This window comes from Hemitrygon akajei, chromosome 31 (genome assembly GCF_048418815.1).
Source record: "Hemitrygon akajei chromosome 31, sHemAka1.3, whole genome shotgun sequence".
NCBI lineage: Eukaryota > Metazoa > Chordata > Chondrichthyes > Myliobatiformes > Dasyatidae > Hemitrygon > Hemitrygon akajei.
In genome coordinates, this window is record NC_133154.1 from 40,586,706 (window position 1) to 40,596,206 (window position 9,501).

Below are 9,501 nucleotides of genomic sequence, written 5' to 3' on the forward strand. Positions count from 1 at the left end.
CCTCCTGGATCACCACATCCACCCAGAAACCAAAACCACTGCAGATACAGCAGAGCAGGAAAATGGACCTCCTGCTTGCTTGCTAAGTATATGAAGACCATACTTTGTCTGAAGATGAGAAATTTATTTTGCTTGTTGGTCAGAATTACAGTCCCCAGATTAAGAAATAATTTCAATTTGTTCTTCGATGGGTGGAGCAGCCTTGCTGCCATGTGGCAATGGTAGGTATTGCAAGAGATCAAACCACAAACAGGAGAAAATCTGCAGATGGCTGGAAATCCAAACCACACACACAAAATGCTGGAGGAACTCAGCAGGCCAGGCAGCAGCTATGGAAAAAAGTACAGTCAACGTTTTGGGCTGAAACCCAAAACTCCAGCAGGACTGGAGAAACAAAGCAGAGGAATAGATTTAAAAAGTGGGGGGAAGGGAGAGAGAACTACCAAGTGATAGGTGAATCCTGGAGAAGGCGGGATGAAGTAAAGAGCTGGGAAGTTGATTGGTGAGATGATGTGAGAGAGGGAAAAGGGGATGGAAAATGGATCCCCCACCAGATGGCCTCAAAGATCTGATTTTTTTCTGGACCCTAGACCTCATGAGTTTCCCTTCACCAGTACTCTCCTCCACCTAGCGGAACTTGATCTCACTCTCAATAATTACTCCTTTAGCTCCTCCCACTTCCTTCAAACAAAAGGGATAACCATGGGTCCCAGCTATGCCTGCCTATTTGTCAGCTACGTGGAACAGTCTATGTTCCACGCCTACACTGGTGAAAGTCCCGCACTTTTCCTAAGCTACTTTGACGACTATAGTGGTGCTGCTTCCTACACCCGTGCTGAACTCTTCGACTTCATCCATTTTGCCTCCAACTTCCACCCTGCCCTCAAATTCAACTGGTCCATGTATGGCACCTCCATTCCCTTTCTCAATCTCAGTGTCTCTATCTCTGGAGAGAGCTTCTCCACAGACTCCAATAGCTACCTAGGCTACCTCATCCCACCCTACTACTTGTAAATTTCACAATTCCTCTGTCTCCATCACATCTGCTTTCAGAATGAGGCTTCATGGGATATAGTGGTCATGTGTGATACCTGCCTCCTGCAACCTAGGAGTGACTACCACTCCATAGCTCCGATCTATCATTTCCTCAGTCTCCCATACGAGCCAAAGGTCATTGAGCTGCAGCTCCAGTTCCATTAACATGTTTTCTGAAGAAAAGCATCTCAGTGCACCTGGTGCAGATACGGTTACCAGGAGGCTGGAGGTGTCTTAGAATCCCCACATCTCACACACAGAACTAAACACATCCCCGGAGCCAGTCTCACTGCACTAACTTTGCCCTAACAGATGAGGAATGCAGAATAAAGAATAAGAAACTTGCCAGATATTTAGCTCACCCATATCTGATAGTCAAAACCACTCTAATAGCAGCCTATTCACACAGTGCCCGCTCCACTTTCCTCTGCTTTATTTTCCCTTTCTAATGAATCCCGTTCACAGATTGTGCACAGTACAACTCCTGAAAACTGCCATGAAGCACTACCTTGGTTCACCTTCACTGCAAACCTATGTGAAATTGGAACTTCTTCTTGTGCTCCTGTTCGCTGATTGAGCGCAATCCATCACAGCAAATTCACACCATATTGACATGGCTCACTTATCCCGACTACAGAAAGCAATTCACTCTGTCATCTAAGTTGACCATACATTAGAAAATTTGCTTAATCCATCCGTGGGACCTGCAGGTACACCAGTGAATTCCCATAGAGAGAGATCAACTGTTCCATGTGTGGGAAGAGATTTACCTGTCATCTGATCAGTTCACAGACAAGTGAGTTCACACTGGGGAGAGGTCGTTGATCTGCTAAGACTGAGAGAAGGCATTCACTTACTCAACACATCTAGTGACACACCAGTCACTTCACACTGAGAAGTTGCTGAATCCAGAGGCAAGTTCATAAGTGAGTGTTGGTGTCGAACTCTGCAGTCACTGCTGATGCTCTTCACACCCAGTTCTACACCGGGGTCACAGTACATGGGATGAGCCAGGATTGAGGATTTGGAGAATGGGGAAGTCAGAGTTGTCGCAGAGTTTGTGAGTTGTTGGGGAAAGGAGATGGGCGGAATAAGGTGTCATAGAGATGGGAGGAATGGGTGACACTGAGACAACACTGAAGGGGTGTCCCAGAAACATAGGGAGAAGGGTCTATCCAGACACCCAAAGGAGAGTGGTGGTGTCATGCCAGAGAAGGGGGTAGAAGAGGAAGAGGGTGTTGTTGAGACTTGAAGGGACATGACCCAGTTTGGGGTGCGGTGAAACAGAAGAGGGGAAAGGGGTGTTACAGGCATAGGTTCAGGAGGGGGAAATTGTATCAATGAGGCAGGTGTGGGAGTGAGGAAGAGGGCATTCTGGAAATGGGTTGAGGAGGGGTGGGGGAAAGGGGCATCCCATAAGTGTGGTTATGGAGTGTGGAAAGGTATTTCAGTGAAGCAGTGAAGTCATCCCAGATACGAGATGGGTAGGGTATCCATTAATAGAGTTTGGTGGGGATGATAGGAGGAGGAAGGGGGCATCCAATTGCTAGTGGGATACAGTTGCCCCAGAGATGAGGCAACCCAGATGCAGGGAGGAAGGAGGCATCGTGGAGATGTGGGGAATGGAGATGGAAATGGGGAGTATCCATTTCAGAGACAGGGAAGGAGTCCTCCCAAGACCGGATGGGGGAGTGGGAGATTGGTGGCTGTCGAGACACAGGTGTGGTTAGTAGAGGGGACAGGGAAATTCTCATATATGGGGAGGTGGAAGGGACTGTCCCAGAGACAGAGAGGGTGGTGGTGACTGGGGTATCCACAGACGTAAGGCTAGAAGGCGCATCTTCTGATGGGAAGGGGTGGAGGCATATTAGATGTGGGAGTGGGTAGGAAGGACATGTCCCAAAGACAAGGGGATGAATGACATCCAAAAGTGGCTGGGTATGGTGTAGGGAAAAGGGGTCTTCTCAGAGCCGGATAGAATGGGATGGAGTGACAGGAAAGAGAGATGCACAAGAGGTGACTGTGGAAGGGAGGGTATCCCAAAGACACACTCAGAAATGGGGTGTCCCAGAGAGAGAATGGAGAGGGAGAACCACAGAGAGGTGCAGGGGTGGAAGGGTGGAAGAGACAACACAGAGCTGGAGGAATGGGGGTGACTGAGAGATGGGAAGAGGAAAAGGGAATTGAGAATGGGAGGTTGGGGGAAGACAGTGATGCGGGGGGAGACAAGAGGAAGCCAGAGGCCTGTGTGGGCAGTAAGGAATGGTTGAGGTGACCCAGAGACAAGGGAGGTGGGAAGAAGAGATGCAGATATGGTGAGGGTGTAGACCTGGATTGCGGAAGGGGCTGGGGCAGAGGGAAGCAGATCTGGAGACAAGTGTAGGGGAAGGGCAGATATCTAGAGATGAGGGAAGGGGAAAGGAGGAGATCCAGAGACGAGGGGAAGATTGCAACCCCCAAGGTAGGGTGGGAGAGGTGAGTGGAGGAGACACAGAAATGACAGGGGAGATGGTAAGGGGTGACCCAGAGATTCCAGTGAGATGAAAGCGGCCAACACAGATGAAGGGGAGGGGAGTGGGGTGGACTGACCCAGAAATGTCAGGAGTGGCGGGAAGAGGGCACCTCAAAGACAGGGTAGAGGAGGAGGGGACAAGAGGGTGGCCCTGAGTGGGGCAGAAAAGCAAGAGACACAAGGACAGGGAATGAGGGGGAAAAGGCAACACACTAAGACCAAGAACATGTGATGAAGGGTTCAGCCTGAAACATCGATTCTTTACTCTACTCATAGATGTTCCCAGAGTTCTTTCTGCACTTTGTGTGTAGTTTTGTTCATTATTTTACTGCCTGTAGGAATGTATCTATGTATGAATAGAAACAGTGGCAGGGACCAGGACAAAATGACCTCATGAGTGTGCTGCAGAGTCACAAGATTTAAACTAAAATTGATTTATTTATAAAAGTGCCACAATATTTAAATCTAGTTCAATGAAAAGCTAATGTTATCAGAACTCCCTCCCGTGTCCAGCGACCAGGGTTCATATCCAGGTGTCATGAACAACTGCAGGATTGAACACTCTTGAACTTGCAACTGGATTCACTAAATGTGATAGTTAAAAATTGAACAAATGGCTTCCCCGTGTGAACTAGCTGGTGTTTGAGCAGTTGAGCCAATGGGAGTAAACTCACACAGGTTAGGTATACAGCTTAAGTGTGAATTTGTTATCACCTCACAAGGTGAATTCCTTCTCACGCATGGTCTCTCACCACTGTAAACTCACTGGTGTGTCTAGAGGTGGGATGACCAAGGAAATTCCCTGACACATAATTGGCTAAAGGCCTCACCCTGGAATGAGCTATCTGATGTGTCAGTAGCTAGAATGACTGAATGAATCTCATTCCACACACAGAGCAGGTGAATAACCTCTTCCACTGTAAATTTTCTGATATTCAGTTTGGACAACTGAATGAATCCATGCCCACAGTCTCTCTGTGGTGTGAAATCCCTGATGTATCCTTAGGCTGGATGACCGAGTTTATCCCATTCCAAATAGCCAGCAATGGAATGGCCTCTGTGCAGCGTGAACTTGTCATGTCAAATGACATTGAATCCTTCCCACATTCAAACAGTTGAGTGTTTAAGCTCTGGTGAAGATATGCTGGAGTGTTGGATCCAATGTGGTTCAATGAAAAGTTAAAACAGAAAACTTCATTTCAGACACAAAGCACTTTTACAACTCTGATGAGATATTTCATCATCTCTTAGGACCAACGAAAGATATATTGGTGTTACAAAGGAAATATCTGGTCACTCCTTAAATACTTGACAGAGACATTAGAACTGACATTTTGTTGTGTTTGAGATTGCTGTACACAGATTCTTTGCCTTTTCTACCCTGTAACGTTACAAAATATATCAATGGGTGAAGGACAGCATTTCATATGAGATAGTTTTAGTCTCCAAGGTAAGGTCTGTCAGCAAACTGTTACAGTGAGGTTCCACACAAGAGCACAAATCTGCAACTTCTAGTTTGTCACGGTTCAAGCATCTGAACTCAGCATCAACTTGCCTGATTGTCCACCTGTCTGTATCATAATGGGACAATGCTACCTGTCAAAAGACCATAAACCATAAGATATTGGAGCAGAATTAGGCCAATTAGGCCAAGTCTGCTTTGCCATTTCATCATTTTCCTCTCAGCCCTAATCTTCTGCTTTCTCCCCATTTCCCTTCATTCCCTGACCAATCCAGAATCCATTTTAAATACATGCAGATCTGGCCTCCATAGCTGCCTGTGGCAAAGAATTCCACAGATTCACCACCCTGTGGCTAAAGAAATTTCTCCTCACCTCCATTCTAAAAGGACATCCCTCTATTCTGAGGCTTTGTCTTCTGGTTTTAGACACTCCCACCATAAGAAATATTCTCTCCACATCCACTCTATTAAGACCTTTCACCATTCAATAGGGTTCAATAAAGTCATCCCCCAATCTTTTGAACTCCAGTGAATACAGGACCAGCCGTCGAACATTCCTCATATGACATGCTGTTCAATCCTGGAATCACTTTTGTGAACCTCCTTTGAACCCTCTTCAGTTTCAGCACATTCTTTCCTTAACTGGGACTCCAAGGGGCCTGAAACAGCTCACAATACTCGAGAGGCCTCACCAGTGCTTTATAAAGTCTCAACATTACATGCTTGCTTTTATATTCTAGTCCTCTTAACATCACATTTGCCTTCCACACTAGACTCAATCTGCAAATTAACCTTTAGGGAATCCTGCACATCAGATTTCTGTATTTTTTCTCCATTTAGAAAATAGTCTATCATTTTATTTTTTTTTACCAAAGTGCATGACCATCCACTTCCCAACACTGTAGTCCATCAGCCACTACTTTGCCCATTCTCATAACCTGTCTAAATCTTTCTATATCCTCTCTACTTCCTCAAAACCACCTGCTCCTACACTTATCTTCAGATCGCCTGCAACCTTTGCAATAAAGTTATCAACTCTGTCATCCAAATCACTGACATACAATGCAAAAAAAGTCTATTTTATTAAGCAAACATGAGGAAATCTGCAGATGCTGGAAATTCAAGCAACACACACAAAATGCTGGTGGAACGCAGCAGGCCAGGCAGCATCTATAGGAAGAAGCACTGTTGACATTTCGGGCTGAGACCCTTCATCAGGATTCACCAGCATTTTGTGTGTGTTGCCCTATTATGTGCCTCTAAGTACCCTGAAATCACATCTTAACAATTGACTCCAACATCTTCCCAAACACTGAGGTCAGACCAACTGGCCTATAATTTCATTTCCTCTGCCTCTCCCCCTTCTTGAAGAGGAGAGTAACATTTGCAATTTTCCAGTCTTCCAGAACCATTCCCGAATCTAGTGGTTCTTGAACCATCACTACTAATGCCTCCACAATCTCTTCAACCATCTCTTTCAGAACTCTGCAATGTACACAATCTGGTCCATGTTTCACATCTTTCAATTTCCCAAGAACTTCTCCAGTAATAGTAACTTCACATACTTCATAATCCCTGAACTTGCACCACACTGCTTGTGTCTTCCACAGTGAAGGCTGATGCAAAGTCAGCCTTCACCTCTCCAGCATCATTTTCCAGCAGTCTGATATCCACTCTCACCTCTCTTTTATACTTTATGTATCTTCTTTAATATTATTGGCTAGCTTACTTTTGAATTCCATCTTTACCTTCTTAATGATTTTTAGTTGCCTTCTGGTGTTTTTTAAGTTTCCTAATCCTAACTTCCCTCTAATTTTTGCTCTATTTTATGTCCCCTCTTTTATAGTTAGTCACAGTTGTGTCATCTTGCCTCAAGAACTTCTTGCTCTTTGAGATGTATATATCTCGTGCCTTCCATAATTGCTTCTAGAAATTCCAGCCATCGCTGCTCTGCCATCATCCCTGCCAGTGTTCTTTTCCAATCAATTCTGGCCTCTTCCTCTCTCGTGCCTCTGTAATTCCCTTAATCTATTGTACTACTGACTTACGTTCTCTTTCTAAAATTTAACGGTGAATTTGATCATATTATGAACACTTCCTCCTAAGCGTTCTTTAACCTTAAGCTCTCTAATCAATTCTGTTTCATTGCACAATACCCAATCCAGAATAGCTGATCCCCAGGTGGATGCAACATCAAGTTGCTCTAAAAATCCATCCCATAGGCATTCTAAAATTCCCCTCTTGGGATCCAGCTTCAACTTGATTTTCCCAATCTATCTGCATATTGAAATCCCCCGTGACTATTATAACATTGCACTTTTGGTATGCATTTTCTATCTTCTGTTGTAATCTGTTTGGGGTTCTGAATACAGCTACCACTGGGGTCTTTTTACTCTTGCAGTTCTTTAGCTCTATGCACAATGATCCAACACCTTCTAACCCTATGTCACCTGTTTCTAATTCTCATTTTTTACCAACAGAACAATGCCACCCCCCGACTTCCTGCCTGCCCTTTTGATACAATGTGTATCCTTCGACATTGAGCTTCCAGCTATAACCATCTTTCAGCCATGAATCAGTGTTACCTACAATATTAAATATGCCAATCCATAACTGTAACCTCAAGTTCATTTACTTTACTCCATATACTGTGTGCATTCAAATATAACACCTTAAGTCCTGTATACACCCTTTTTGATTTTGTCCACCTTTTACATTGCAACTTATCCTGTTGATTGCAGTTTTGCCCTATCATCATCCTCCCCTTGCTCAGAGTCTCACTACACATTGATTTTGTTTGTAAACCAACTACCTCAACCTCAGCACTATCACTCCAGTTCCCATCTCCCTGCCAAATTAGTTTAAGCCCTCCTGAATAACTTCAGCCAACCTGCCCACAAGGATATTGTACCACCTCGGGTTCAAGGTACAAAAGGGTGTAACCCATCCCTTTTGTACAGGTCGTACCTTCCCCAAAAGAGATCCCAATGATCCATAAATCCTAACTCCTGCCTCCTGCACTAGTTCCTCAGCCATGCATTCAAATCATTTTGTTCTTACACTCACTGGTGCGCAGCACAGGCAGCAATCCAGAGATTACTACCCTGGAGGTCCTGTTTTTCAGCCTTCTACCTAGCTCCCTAAAATATATCTTCAGGATCTCTTCACTTTGTCTACCTATGTCATTGATACCAATGTGTACCATGACTTCTGGCTGCAAACCCTTGCCTTGAGAATACCTTGGATCTGATCCAAGACATCTCTGACCCTGACTCAAGGGGACAACATACCATCATCTTTATCGCACACTCAAAATCTCGTCTCTGTTCCTCTATGAAATCTCTTGTCAACACTGCAGTCCTCTTCACTTCTCTGCTCTTCTGAGCCACAGCACAGCTCAGTGCCAGAGGTCACTGTGGCTCCCCCATGGTAATTATTGAGGGGAATAGGCGCAGGTGTTCTCTGCACTGGCTGCGAATTTCCCTGACAGTCACCCAGTTACCTGTCTCCTGCAATCTAGGGGTGACTGCCTCCCTATAGCTCCTGATTCTCCCATGAGTCGAAGGTCATTCAGCTAAAGCTCCAGTTCGTTAATACGTTCTCGCAGCAGTGGCAACCCTGTGCACTCGGTGCAGATGTGTTTATCTGGTAGATTTCCCACGTCCTACAAACAGCCGTTCTCACTAAACTATTGTGCCCTAACAGATAATGAATAAACAAGTAAGATCACAAAGAATGAAACTTACCGGATGCTTAACCTCACCCAAGCCTGATGAGCAAAAGCCACTCTAAAACTGGCAGAGTCAAAAGAATGGCTGCTCCATTTGCATTTGAGTTGCTGTAGTTTTATTGCCTCTTTCTAATGAATCCGATTGGTCACTGCTCAACTCAGAGAAACTGCCGCAAATCCCTGCCTTTTAAATCTCGATCCGAGTCCTGATTGAAAGGTAGTTTGCTTTTTTTTTTAAAAACGCACTCCGACATTGATTGTTTAACTCAGAACTAACTGCCTTTTTAAATGCTGATCTAACCGAATGGTAGTTCATTTTATATATTTGTGATTTGGTTCAGTGTGTCTCAGTCCACTGCTAGTGCTTAACAGTTCTAGGCAAGTACCAGAACACAGTATTTACATGGCGACTTCCGATCATTGTGACCCTGAGGTGATTGATAGCGATGAACACAGCAATGGCAATACAAATGAATGTCAAGAATAGTTAACACGAGGAAATCTGCAGATGCTGGAAATTCAAACAACACACACAAAATGCTGGTGGAACACAGCAGACCAGGCAGCATCTATAAGGAGAAGCACTGTCGACATTTCGGGCCAAGACACAAGGACTTAGTTTATCTCTGTGGTGCTTTTTGTACTTGCACACTGGTTCTCTGACCTGTTAGTGGGGTCTTATATTAATTCTATCATGGTTATTGAGCATTTCCACAAGAAAATTAATTTTGTGGTTGATTTGGTGACATATATGTACTTTGA